The sequence below is a fragment of the Coffea eugenioides genome, chromosome 11, assembly GCF_003713205.1.
Source record: "Coffea eugenioides isolate CCC68of chromosome 11, Ceug_1.0, whole genome shotgun sequence".
In the NCBI taxonomy this organism is placed as follows: domain Eukaryota; kingdom Viridiplantae; phylum Streptophyta; class Magnoliopsida; order Gentianales; family Rubiaceae; genus Coffea; species Coffea eugenioides.
The window spans coordinates 17,922,199-17,937,666 of NC_040045.1; positions in this window are offsets into that span (position 1 = coordinate 17,922,199).

The following is a 15,468-nucleotide window of genomic DNA, read 5'->3' on the forward strand; positions in this document are numbered from 1 at the left end:
TATCAATTAATTGCTTTTAGTGATGTACCAAACCTTACTCCCCGAGTTGACTCGTGCCCCAATTGGTCCAAGAAAGATAAGTTAGGCGCAGTATTTTGAAAATTAATTTACTTTGCCTACACTAATTTGTAAAAATTCTGTACGCATACATACCTCAATAGTGCTAGTTTTGAAGGAGATTTTAAATAATGAAAGTTCTGAAACAATGCACTCACTAAGTAAGGCATTTCGATGAGTTCTTTATTGAAAAAAAAGGGCTTAGACAAATAGAAACTCATGCTGTGAATGCTTTTTACCAGAAAATAATGCATTCACTGAATGCGTTTTTCACTTTGCGAATAGATGTTTTAGAAATACCTCTGTTTGAGAATTAATTTCAAGAAGTCTCACTATTTGGGAATTAAATTGAAAAAGTCACACCTTTTGAGAATTTACTCTGAAATAATTATTTATATTTATTGATTTATCAATTATTAGTAATTTCTTATGAAGTCAGAACTAAGGATATATATATATATATAGGTAGACAAAATTGTTACAACAATTAATTTTGGAAAAAAAATACACCAGACAGTTGAAGGGCATTGTTGATCAGTACAGTATATGAGAAAAGCCGCCTTGCTTTGCATGTAGACAAAGTTGATGCAGAAGAAACAAAAATATATAGCAACAGGGCCTGCTTGGCGAAATATTTGCCCCCTGGATTTTCTACATCGACAAAGAGAATGAGCTTACAGCTGTTTTCTGAATATAAAAAAAAAAAAAAATCATCAACCAGTGACGATGAGTGTTTTTTGGCATTTTATCAGAGTTTGACCTGTGAGAGGTGGGGCTTTATCTCTTGGGTAAATTCTTGCATTCAAGTCTATGAAGTTGGGTAACACACTTTGTTAGTGGCCACTTCATCCCCCTTCAAACATCAAGCTAATAGATAGAACTCAAGTTGGCAAAGACACTTGAATAAAGCTAATAGAAAGAATCTCATTGTTGAGCCTTTTTAAAAGATAGTAAAAAAAAAAAAAAACCCAAAACCAGACTTTTGTTTAGATCAATAAAATTCAAGAATCCAGCCCCCCCTCCCCCGGTCCCCCCTTTTTTGAGGTGAGGTGGGGGTGGAATGGAGAGCTGGAAGGCCCAGTTATAAGTTTTTAGTTTTGAAGGATGTGGAGAGTATCTTGCCATATAGAGGGGGAGGAAGAGCGGATGGTGTAAACTTCTTGTTACTTAATTTGTTTTTGCTTATTTACCCTCCGCTAAATAGTTATATAGTAGAAACCTCCAATAACCGTTAGTAATTTTTGTTAACAAAACAAAAATTATATCAAACAAGCTAATAAAACCTTTTAGTAACTGCTTATTATATTTTCTTATATATATATATATATATATACATGTATATTTAAAATTTGTACACACACAAGGTGTGCATTCCCACTAATAGAAGATTAAAAGTAAAGTTTACCTGCACTGAATTGAGATGGATCTTGAGGCCTTTTTTCTAGTGAACTTAAGCTCCAATTTGGACTGAGTCTTATTTTGGGTTGGAGGAACAACATCCTAAGCAATGCTTTGTTGGATAATTTTGGGCCCTTTAGATATTATATGTCATCGAATTCATTAACTGCAAATAAAATGTTAAGGGTGCACAACAGATTCTCTGACAGTATTCTTAGAACAAATTAATAATCCAAGGAAAAAAAAAAAGGTAGCTGTTGCTCCTGTCGTGAAATTTGTATATTGGAAAGTTTTATTGTAACATTTGATTTTAGGACACATAGTCAGAGCTAGCATATGGGGAACTGTGAATAGATGAAAAAGGTCTGATTTCACCGTAGTAAATTTCAAATGCTACTACGCGGAGAGCTGGTATGAAACCACTGGGCCAATGGCTCAGTGGCCACCAGGGAGGAACTTAAATTCTTCCTTGGACTGTTGGTGAGGGTTGAACCCTCACCAGTAGCGAAAAAAAAATCTAAGGGATATGTCGTAGCACTCCCTTGAACTAGTTTGATCTAGGAGAGCTGGTATGAGAAACAGTCTTCAATGTGGTTTACCACTATCCTCAACGTTCTTGTGTGTTGGAAGTGCAAGTGGAATGGGTCTCCAACATAGTGAACTTAGGTTCTGGGCCAAGAAACGATGTGTCGGCCACCAAATCTTCAACAACAGAGCCCAACCCTTGTTAAAAAATGGATAAAGACACCAACCACCCAATCATTGTTTCTTTTAGATATACTTGCGCGGGTCCGTTTGGATTCCTTGTTTTTTGGTCTGTTTTTGAAAAATTGTTTTTCACATTCCAAATGTTACAGTAAATGTGTATTTCAAAAATAACTCCAAAAACACCATATTCAAATAATATATCAAAAACAACTCCAAATACATATTTAATATGTTTATTTCAATTTGTATATTTCAATTATGTATAGGATATATATATATATTATATTAATTTAAATATATTTATTTATACATATTATAAATATATTATTTTATATAAAATATATTTTTATATATTTATATAAATATTATATATTATTTAAATTGTATATAATATAAATATGTAATTATACATTTATATAAATATTATATATTATATATTATATATTATATATATACATAATATATATTATACATTTATATAAATGTACATTTATACATAATATATATATATTTATGTATATTTATAATATACATTTAGACATAATATTAATACATTTATATATTTATATTTATTATATTAATACATTTATACATAATATTAATATATATTTATAATCTATTAATTTATACATTAATATAATATTCATTTATAATTTATACACATTTATAATAATATACATTTATACATTTATAAATATATTTATATTATTTATTATATATAATATAATACATTTATATATTTATTTATAAATATAAATATAAATATATTTAAATACATTTATAAATATATAAATATATTTATTTATAAATATTTATAAATGTATTATAAATGCATAAATATATATAAATATAAAAGTTATAAATTATAAATTAAATAAATTATAATATACATTTATATAATACTCGTTTATAATTTATACATTTATAATAATATACATATATACATTTATAAATATATTTATATCATGTATTATATATAATATAATACATTTATATATTTATTTAAATATATTTATTTATAAATATTTATAAATGTATTATAAATGTACATTGTTATAAAAATATAAAAATTATAAATTAAAAAAATAATCAATAATATATTTTAAAAATACATCTAAAAATAATCCATAAAACATCTACAATAAAAGTTTTTCATATAGTTTTTGAAAAACAACCCCAAAAATAACTAATCCAAATGGACTTGTATTTGAAAAACGAAATGCTACAGTGTTGTTTTTGAAAAACAATCCCAAAAACAGTTAATCCAAACGGACCCGGGGCATTTGCAAATGCACACTTGTTATAAAGTATATAATATTTAAATTTATTTTAATTTTCTTTTGAAAGTTGCCATATTCACTATTTTGATTGTCGTGGAAACTGTCATACTTATTATAATATATGTCATTTATGTGGAACTATTACCTAAAACAATTGCTAGTTATTCTTACTCAAGAATAAAAATAGCAATTTGGAAAAAAGGATTGCTAGAGAGAATGTTTAGATTTGCTCATTAAAAGAATTGTCTCATCGTTGAACAAGACATTTTGTGATCCCTATTCTACTCGATAGAGTTGAATACATTTTTGGTGCCACATTTTTAACTTTAGATTACTTAATTAGAACTTATTTATTTATAGCCATTAAATTATTGAACTATAGTTAATCTTGGAATTTGTTTTGACTAATCTAAAAATTTTTGGCCATTGGCTAATAGCCGCTCATTCATGCTAGTTTTCTTCTTCTTCTCTGACAAGTCAATAGGAAGTTTGTTATAGACATCACGTTTGACTGCTTCATTAGATACAATTACCTCCTTGGATTAAATGTTTAATTATTTTGCCTAAAATCAAATTGTCCTTTAGAACAACCTTAGCCATTTGATAACATTTCAATTGTATTTTTTCTATCCCTTTACCATTAGATTCAAGAGAACTCTCAATGTAATTTTATTAATCATCCAAAAACTCCATGTAAACAACGACTTAAGGCTATTTGTAACAGCTCAGCGTATGGACTACAAAGGTGGCCCACATGGCCTAGCCTATGGCCAAAGACTGACAACGACTAAGGCCCAACCCATAGGCATGTTGGACCTCTTTATTACACTCTACTAACTGATGAAGGGCCATGGGCCCTTGGCCGAATCTTGGGTAGCTAATCCTCTTGTATGGCTGCGAGTAAGATCACATCTCTAGCTTCGTTGAGGCCCTCAATAGACTTTGGCTCTCCACTGGTCGCTTGGGCTGCACGAACCAATATTTGTAGTGCTTCATTCAATCTCTTTGCGCGGGCTCGTGTCATAGGCCCCAATGGCACCTTCACTTGCTCCACGTGGATAGCTCTCTCGACCTCCTCATCATATTACACACTATCACTTGAAAATCCTTTCTTATCAGGAGAGGGATTGTACACTTGTACAATCTAGAAAATACCATAGAATGGGGCTTTACTTGCTCAAAATTCAAGGTTCTAAAGTAGTATTTATTAACACAAGGAAAAACTGATTTCCTTCATGAAGACAAGTTCAAAATGGTCAATTAGTATTGAAGGATAGGGAAGAGTTTCAAAAACTCAATTCCCGTCAAGTTTGAAAATTTCCAATTTGAGGTTCAATATTTGAAAAATCGTATCTCACTCTTCGTATGTCCAAAATTGGAAAACTTGGTACCGTTAGAAACTGATTCAAAAGTATTAAAAGTTCCTAGAAGACATTTTTCCAAGATTCCAAATGGATAACATTCAAAATTCGGCTCAAAGTTGCTGTTTTGGACCATTGAGACAGTTTATGGGTTGGTTTTTGGCCAAATTTGAAAATTCGGAAAAATTCACACAATGCGAACTAGCCTTTGAAATTTGGAACTCAATTAGAGTTACAAACAAAGTTCAAAAAAAAACCAGCGGGACAAGAATTGGAGTTTTGAGCACCAAGATATGGATGCTCAAAGTTACTGAAAAAGTGAGACCGTTAGGCCAAATTCCAGATTTAATTCATGAACGTTGGGACTTTGATTGAACATCGAAACGGACTGGGAATGGCACCAAATTTAGTAGTATTATCCTACCATATAAGGCCTATTCCTCTACCAAATTTCTTAGGAAAATTCATTCGGAAAGTTGGTTAACAAAACCTTCAAAGTTTCTAAATCTCCAAGGCAAAGCTGCCTTGCACCTTTAGTTTTCTTTTTCTCAAACCTTTGGCCAATAAAATGCCTAAAACATGTCTCATTTATGATAACCAGGTCTAATAAGGATCAAGACATATTTGGTAGGTGATTTACACCAAGAATTTTGAATAGAAAGTCTCAAATCAAGATTGGTTACAAATCTGTCCAACATGAGGGTTTTCTCCCACAAAGTCAGTTTCGAAATCTGGTCATAAATCACTCAATTCAACTCAGAATTGAGCGTGGTTGGTGGCGTTGAAAACTATATTCATTATGATAAAATTTCTTAGAAGAAATCATTATCAAAATCTGTCCACAACCAGCTCATATGTGAGCATCAATTAACTGCTCAAAACAGAACTCCCAGTGTAGACGTGAAACAGGACAGTCATGTTCAAATGATTTGTATGGACGACTCAGGTAGAACCAGAATGTACATTTTATACCATTAGAAAGCTAGGAATGTCTAGTTTCTAGTTCCACAAACGGCACTCAATTTTGACATCGGGGCAAAAAGTTATAGCCAAAACAAGAACACTGCCAGAGCAGTTACGGGAAAAATTTCCAGTTTTGCTGATTTCCGAAAACACAACATTTGGCCAACCAAATCACGTTATTTTTTTATGAAACTTTTTACACAACTTATACTACATATATACATTATAAACAAGTCATTAGAACCATGAAAAATCACCCTATGGGTCACGGACAACACAGGGGCAGAAATGGAAAAATTTCCCTCTTCACATCCTTTGAATTTCCACCAACAACACAACATTATTCCACTAAATTAAGCACTAAACCAACATTAATAACACCATAATTCATCAAATCAGTCCATCCAACCATAGTGGGAATTCATAGAGCCCACACAATATTTTTCAACATAAATAAGACTACCCACATGCATGCATGAGTTTATAAATGCTATATTACTTCCATAAGACAAGATTTGAGTAGTGGATCATCACTTACTTCCTTAGATGAACCAAGCAGAAATTTTTGGTCCTAAGATGCTCAAGAAAACCGTGAAAAGCAGTCCTCTTTCCTAGCTTGATGTGGTCTCCAAGTGATTAGCTAAGTGTGGTTAAATTTTGGTGTGATTTGGTGGAAGATTTGATGAAGAAATGAGGAAGAAATTGGAAGAGCTTCTTGGTTCTTTTTCTTTCTTGATGGCCGGCTGTTGAGGTAAGAAAATGAGAGTTTCAGCCGTGCACTTGAGGTGAGAAAAGAAGGGTTTTGATCTGGTGTGATGCTTCCATGAGAAGCTTAAGAATGTGTGGCCAAAATTGTTCCAAAAGTCAACTAAGGATAGTGCGCGTACGTGCGCGTTTCGTGCTCGATTCCTCTCGAGTTTGTTTCCCTTGTGCTCTAAACCTCTAATGCACTTGTATTCGTACTATTATTATTCACTCTTAATGGTTTAAAAATAATGGTCTTAAGTCCCTCAATTAATCGCGCACGCGAAAACGCGTATTTCTGAATTGTACGTGATAAAGTGGAATTTTCAAGAAATTCTTATAACGATAGTATCACTAACTAATAATTGAACACTTAAACATAAAAATACCTATTTGAAGATTAATGTACTCTCGGATCAAACATAGTCTCGAAAAATATGAACTCCTTATTTCTCGCTAAACGAGCTCTAAAAAAATTAATTTTACTAACGAGGCGTGTTAAAATATAATTGAGACATTATTCCATGTAAATAAGTTTAAAATAGTTGAAATAAATTATTCGGAGAAAATGAGTGAATAAATATTTAATAGAGCCATTAAAATAATACAAAAGTAAGAAAATAAAAATCTGGGTCCTCACATTAGCAACATCCTTAGGTAACTGTAGCCCCCTTTCTTACTTGGTTTAACACAATTTTTATGAAGGATGAAGCCCATTGAACATGAACTTTTGAACTTTGGCTGCTAGTTTGAACTTTTGCTTGTTCTGTTGCTTTGCCATGCTATTTGTTTGATAATTACTGATTCGATAGTGGCCATTTAGAGGCTTGATGAAATTTCAAAGAAAGGCTAATGCTCTTTTAAGGCCAGAGATTTCGCCCAACCTGTTTCTCTTGTCTCTTCTTTTCCTGCAATTTTTTCTGCTTATCTGGCATGTGACAGCCCCACTTTCCCCTAAGGCGAACCAAAGAGATTAGCGGACTGCCTGCCCAGCTCTCGCCAGGACTAACGGTACAGTATAGAGCAATCTACCACGTTCCGGAACTTATAACGCGCGTAAACAAGGCAAAAGGGCAAAATAACCCAAAATAAAAAAAAATGAAATCCGGAGTCGGTCATGAATAGTAACCGACCTGTCTGAACCCAACCAAACATCGAAATACATATACAACATAGCATTAAGCATTTACAAGCCAAAATGGCATTTAAAATTGATATAAAAGTCACTACATATGTGGTTTGCCAAAACAAAAGTGAAAACGGCCCTAATGATACATTTAGGGTCCCATTTTATATACAACACAAAAGAGACATTCATCTAGTTCATTCGGCAACCATCTATCAAGATATATTCCAAAAAAGTCATATTCCTGTAAGGAAAACAAAAGGAACGGGGTGAGCTAATTGCCCAGTGAGAATACAACTCAAACAACCAAGTTCATAGATGCATCAAGCTTAACAGTCCAATTTACCAAAAATAAGTAAAGCCACACATCAATAATGAGGATAAAAGGATACGGGTGGCTCTCAAGAGCCCTTTTCCTCGTTTGCATTCTTGATCGAATCTCATTGACTCTCCGTCAATGTTTAAAAGTAACCAACCGTAGACTCCACTTTACTCCCATTCCATTCCTCCTAACATCCCCCAACCGGGCCCGCAATCCAAACACATGCATTGTGGTATTACTCGAGTATACCGGAATCGAGAGTCTCTCATACTACAAGATTCCTTATAACTTTACCCAAGGCTCATTAATTGTCACGACCAAGCCCTTGCCGGCTCGATTCAATCAACTACCAATGGGGTTGAGCTCTTTGATAACATTTGTAGTCGTTGGATACTCGTCCGATCGGCACCAAGTCAATATTTCATGACAACAATGATATAAGGCATATAAGTGAGAGTGATAAAGTACACTTTCACTTCAATCAATTCACATTCAATTTACTTCAAGCAATTTACATTCAAAGCCATACAGTAACACACAAGTGAGTAGTATACTCACCACGCTAGCAAATGTGGTTTCAAGCACTTTAGTCAAAAGAACGTTGTGCACCACTGTCACGCCCTAAAACACGTAAACAAGTACAAGTACAATGAGACTCGATAACGAGTCATAAACCAAGGCCAAACATGACCCCAATAGGGTTCCATAAGCATATATAAACATTAAAGGAAACCAGAAATTTTGGAAATGTAGCTAGCTTTGGCCTAAAAAAAAAAATAGTTTTTGTCCTCATTTTACGGTAATGGCACAACTTTCACTACGCTTATCGGACGAGGGTAAAAGACCTACCATCTCGAAGCTAAAAGACAGGGCTACAACATCACAGAAGGTCACTCAACCCAGTTTTGAGTGCAAACAGGTCAAAAATGCAAGAGACTACATCAACAACGTAAAACAGATTCACCAAAACGTATTCTAGCGGAAACATCATAACTCAGGTTCTACAAGTCCAAATCCAGAAATTCCAAAACCAGATGAAAGCTAAGAGACAGGCCTAAATTTCATCAGAAGGCCTCAACAACCAATTCGGAAGCATTCCTAACCAAAACAACCAATTATAGTCACAAATCCCAATTTCGGGTAAAACCAGAACAGCAATAGTAATTTCGACTTTTCTCACTCTACGCTTCTCCGATTGACCTAAAATTTTGTAGGCATCTATAAAATGTCATTCCCTACAACTTTGATGTTTTGAGCTAAGGCCAATTCGGCCTCTATCTAGGACCTAAAAATTCGGGCAGAATGTTCCTTCAAGAACCCTAGTTTTTTCCAATTTTCTTCCAAAACAGAAATTGGTTGCAATTAATCACTTTTTCCACCTTCTAGAATCATTATATACCATTTCCAATCATCATAGATAGCCACACAATCATGCTTATATTAAAACATAAAAATCCCCAAAAATAATAAAACTTCATCATTTCAACCACAAATCAAGAATTAATCCATAAACTTGCATCTTATACTACCACTAAGCATGATTTAAACATCAATTAAAAGAGGAGGGTGGTTCTTCACAACTTACCTTTAAAACAAGAGAGAGAGAGCTATTGACCACCTTAACTTTCCAAATAACTTCACCAAACAACTCACAAACACTACTTGAAGGTGTTTTATGGAGTAATTTCAAGGTTGAATGGTTAGTTTTGATGATTTGGGACAAGATTGAAGTGTTTTCTTCCTTATGCTTGGAGTAAGAGAGAGAGAAAGAAAGCTTGAGAGGGCCGGCTCTTCTTGTTGTTTTTTTTGAAAGATTTTTGGTCATTTTTAAGCTATTTTAAGTCAAATGGTAAGAATAGGAATAGTGGTCAAATGGCAAGACTAAATCTTATGGTGACACTTGTCACCTTTTATTAAATGCTCACCTACCTTGTCTCCCTTATATCAATCCACTTAGCACCCTCTACTTATCTCTTAACACCCGATAAATTTAATTCCAGTATCCAAAACTTCATCTAGTCGGCCGAATTTTTTCGAACTTTTCGCACTAGTGGGTCCCACGTCCGGTATACACTCTTAATTTCTCAAAAACTAACCGATACCAGAAAAATCATCTAAAAACTATATCTACTCCTTAAAATTATATAGAAAATATTCTAATCACGAAAATGCAGAAAACAAGCCATGAAAAAATTCTAAAACCGAGAAAATGAAAATTACGGGTTCTCACATTAGCAAATATAATTGAGACATTATTCCATGTAAATAAGTTTAAAATAGTTGAAATAAATTATTCGGAGAAAATGAGTGAATAAATATTTAATAGAGCCATTAAAATAATACAAAAGTAAGAAAATAAAAATCTGGGTCCTCACATTAGCAACATCCTTAGGTAACTGTAGCCCCCTTTCTTACTTGGTTTAACACAATTTTTATGAAGGATGAAGCCCATTGAACATGAACTTTTGAACTTTGGCTGCTAGTTTGAACTTTTGCTTGTTCTGTTGCTTTGCCATGCTATTTGTTTGATAATTACTGATTCGATAGTGGCCATTTAGAGGCTTGATGAAATTTCAAAGAAAGGCTAATGCTCTTTTAAGGCCAGAGATTTCGCCCAACCTGTTTCTCTTGTCTCTTCTTTTCCTGCAATTTTTTCTGCTTATCTGGCAAGCCATGTGGCTATATTTCATGGCATGATGTTGTTTTGAGCGTTGTCTGTGAATTCTGGGGTGTATAATCTGTGTTTTGGTCTGAAATCTTGGTATTCACTTGGTATGGTTTGCGCATTTGATGAACCCAGAAAATTGCAGAAAAGCTTACAGTTGCAAAAGCCTTCTTCGAAGCTTTGCATGAAGTTTCTGAAAAATTTTTAATTTGACCACCTCTTTTCCATATAATTTCACTATGGCCCAAAATCTGGAAAAATAAATCAATTTTTACCCCTTTTAAGTTTAAATCCTCTTTTTCATATTTCAAGTGGGGCAGATTAGTTCTGGATTTTAACACATAATTAGGCCTTAATAATTTTTGGAAAGATTTATTATCTTATTGGGTTTAGTAAATGGTTTAAGAATTTGGGTAATGTTATTTGGTTGGGCTTTAGAGAGTGGGTTTGATTTATTTTTTCTGAGTTCTTGGCATGGGTTTAGGAAGACAAAACCCATGCATTTCAGTTGGGCTTAATAGGTAAAAAGGATGGGCTGGCCTGCTCTTTTTCCTTTGGATTTCGATTGGGCTAAGATGATTTTTGACCCAAAGAAGAAGTAAAAATGGCCCAAGTGGCCTTCATCTTGCAAGACCAAAAATGAAATTTGCATTTCAATCCCCGATCTTTCAAGTTATTTCACTGTGGTTCTAAAAACTTTAGATTTCCTTCAATTAAGTCCCTAATTTAATTACAATTTGGTCCTTGAACTTTATTTTTCTTTCATTTCTACCCCTAAAGAACGGATTTTCCTTTAATTGCAATTTCTTATCTTATATAGGATTTTCCTCTCATAATAAAGAACAGGTTTCTCTCTGTGGATGTAGGCTCAATGGTGGAACCAAACCATGTTAAATATTTTGTGTCATTTATCTTTCATGTTTGTGGGTTGTTCCTCATTAAATTGTTGTGCACTTGATGTCTCAATAGTTGTTTATTCCGTGTTTGGTGTGAGACCCCAAAATTTTACTTGTCTTTATAACCCTTATGTGAACTCACTTACTTTTGATTCTTGGTTGCTTTAATGGTTGAATTTGAGTCAAGGGAGTAAATTTTGTTAAGAAAAGTTTCATAATGTCAAATTGTTAGAAATTTTTGAAAAAGGCTCTGCGCAGCTTTGGGAAATTGGCTATAACTTCGTATAGGAAAGTCGGAATTAAGTTTCATTTGTTGCATTTGAAACTAGACTCATAGATCTTCCAACGGTGTAAAATTTAGAGTTTGATTCAATCTCTATAAATTCCAGAAAATTGGCAAAGTTGACTGAAAATTCTGCCCTGCACAAGTAAACATAGGAATGTTGTAGTAGCTTATGGCTCAATTTGGACCAACTTATGAGCTAAATTTCTTTGAGGTGTCTTCTAAAGATTATTAGTATTTGAAGTCTAGTTTTTAACAGGCCAAGTTATATGAATTTTTGATATTTATAACTCAAGTTATGATTTTTCTAAAGGAAGGGCATAAGTTAGGGGGTTTTTGTGCATACTAAGGTTTTTGGTGTGTTTTTGGTGCATTTTGGCCGTGTGATCACTTGGTGAGGTATGTGTACTAAATTTCATGGTTAAGAGTGAGTTTTAGATAAGAAAAAGTGTGTGATTAGAAGTGATAATAATAAGTGAGTGAACCATAAGTAAAAACACAAGTACGTGTGAGTTAAGGAAAAACGGCTTGAACCGACGTGCACCGTTTACTACCGATTAAGTGCACCACTTGAACACTACTTTATTACCTTAATCTCTTTGTTATTAATTGAGCAAAATCAGCCCTAAAATATCTCCTAAAGCAGCCAAAATTTTGGACTAAAGAAAAGGGAGAAAAAAAAAGAAGCCATCTTGAGTTGATACTTGTTGGCAATCCATGCAACTTTGACCAAATGATTTTCCTTCCTTCTTATCTTTTTTCTTGGCTCATTTTTCTTCATTTTCCTTCATGTTGGCCGAAATTCTTGGAGAGAAAAACAAGAGAGAAGAAACCTTCCATGTCCACCTTGATCTTGCTTGTTTGAGTTGGAACCAAAAATCTAAACCGATTAAACTTCTCTTTTGGTGGTTGAAAAACTTTGTGTGGTAAAAGTTTTAGAAGAAAGGGTGTAGTTTTCACTTACAAGCAATTATTGGAAGGTATCATGGCTGCCTTTCCTTTTCTCTTCCTTAATCTTGTTTAAATTTGGATAGAAACTTATGTTCTTGGCTTATTATGGTTAATGATTCAGTTTTGGATGATATAATGGAAGGGTTAGCTAGGGTTTACATTTTCAGCCTTGACTATGGTTGTCTACCTAGTAATTAATGGTATTGAGCTAGTAATTGATGGTTTTGATGATATAGGACTTGATAGTATTGAGCTAGAATATAAATTATTAGAGTAGAAGTGAATTTCCAGCTTTGAGGATGAATCTGTCCTATTTCTGACCTACATATTCGTCCATGATAGAGGCTGAATCAGGTATTGTTCAAAACATGAAAGTAGTAGGGAATGGAGTTAACAATCTACCTGTAAATTTCAGCTCAATTGGAGTACTGTAGCATGTGAAATGACTAAAATACCCCTGACTGCCAAAAGCCCTATTTCACAGGCAACTTTCTGATTTCTCTGAGATTCCACATTTTGACCTTGAACATGCACGAACTGGGTGTTGATGTCTTCATAAGAAATGTAGCTCTCTGTCTTACTTCGAAACACCATAAAATGTAATCCAATCCGATAAGCGTAGTTTCAACTGTGACCAAAACGTCAGAAGATGTCAAACCTGTTACTTAGTTATTCTTCTTTAATACTAGTTTCCAGGTTTGATTTTGATAGTTGCATTGCTAGAATTGCCTTGTAGTGGGATGACATTGAACCTAGTGAAGATTACTTATGTGTGAATTTGGGCTGAGTTGAGGAAAATAATGAAGCCATAAATGGCTGGAAAATAGCTAAATACAAAGGGCATGCCGTCCAGATTTTCACTCGAGAATTAAGCATGTGTACTCGCGACTTGAATGAAGATTTGAGGTCGAATTGAACTTGGATTGTCCATGGTATCAAGTCTTCTTTTGAAAAGGTATATAAACTGAAATTTGGCCGAAACTCGTACCCTTAGAAAAATGAAAGTAGTGACCACTCGGAATGTGTTTTCCTCATTTTTTGGACTTAAATGCGAATTCCAAAGTTTTAGTTGCTTCTTTAGCAACACCAAAAGAGCGAGCATGAATTTTCTAGAGTTTGATACGTAACATGAATTGTATCTAAACGAGTTTCATTTACTTGATCTGTTTAAAGCGAAACTCTTAAGTTTCGAACCCTAGTTGATTTCAAACTTTTAAATGATATTGTATCGCAGATTTGGACTCCAACCTAGAAGTTACACCTAAATGTGATTTTGACAAGCACTAAATCTTTGGTAAGTGTTCCTTGTGTCTGTACAATAAGTGACTATGTGACTATTTGTGAATATTTGCTTGAATGTTAAATGCTTTCTAAGGATTACTAAATGGATTTTCGATGGGCGAGTGTGAACTTTATCGCACTCGACCCAAGCCAAAGTGAATTTTCAATGATTGAATGCTACTTGTGCATGAATGTAAGCCTTTTGGCTGAATTGGGCCCTTTCCCTTCATTGCCAGCCGACTCGAACCAGAAGCGGACTCGGTCGGGCGGTTGGTGACCCTGAGACAGTGTTTTGGTATACTCAATTATGACCACAAAGATTGGTGGAAACTGGCCAGTGAATTGGCTAGTGGCGGGAAATGAAATGAATGAATGAATGAATATCAAGAACATTGGAGGAGTTTTCACTTGCAAATGTTTTCTAATGTCGGAGGGATAAGAAAAATGATTGGCGAATGAATGAATGAATGACTTGAATGAATGGCTCCAAGTGAGCACGTATCCTTCCAATGATTGAGTGTTTATTTCTTGAATGACTGGATATTACTGTGCAAATTGTTAAATGTAACATTTCCCTGATTTCTATACCTGATTACTTGTTTGGGAACCTCACTGGGCTTTTAGCTCATTCCACGCCATTTGTTTTCCTTACAGGGGGTACGAGCGAGGCGTGAGACTGGTACAGGCTAGCATAGTCTAATTTTTTAAATTTTGCGATTGTACTCGCGCTAGTGCTCGGTTAGGGTTGAATGTATCTGGAATTCACAACTTTTGTTATATTTGGGATTGTATGAATGTTTGGGAAAGATATGAATGTAAGTACACGTTCCAAGTTTGGGAACTGTTATTTCACTTATTCTTGAGGTTATATCTTATTTTATTTGTTAAGAGTGATTGAGTTCTGGCGAGAGCTGGGCAGGCGGTCCGTCAAACCCTGGGGTACGCCCTAGGGGGAGATGTCACAGACTCCACTGGGGACTTTTAGAGAGTCCAAGCACTGGGTGTGAGAACCCGTAAATTGCATTTTCGAGGTTTTCGCATTTTTCATGACTTGTTGCTGCACTTTCTGTATCCGAAAAATTTTCTAGATAATTTTTATGAGTAAATATAGTTTTTAGAGGATTTTTCTAGTATCGTATAGTTTTTGAGAAATTAAGAGTGTATACCGGACGTGGGACCCACTAGTGCGAAAAGTTCGGGAAAATTCGGCCAACTAGGTTAAGTCTTGGATACTGGATTTAATTTATCGGTTGTTATGAGATATTTAGAGGTTACCAAGTGGTTGGTGTGAGAGAGATAAAAGGTTAGGCAAGTAATTAATGAAAGTGACATGTGTCACTTAGAGATTCCTTCTTACATTTGACTTACTATTTATCTTTTTACCATTTATTACATAAACCCAAAAAAATTGACCAAATATCTTCCATTTCTTC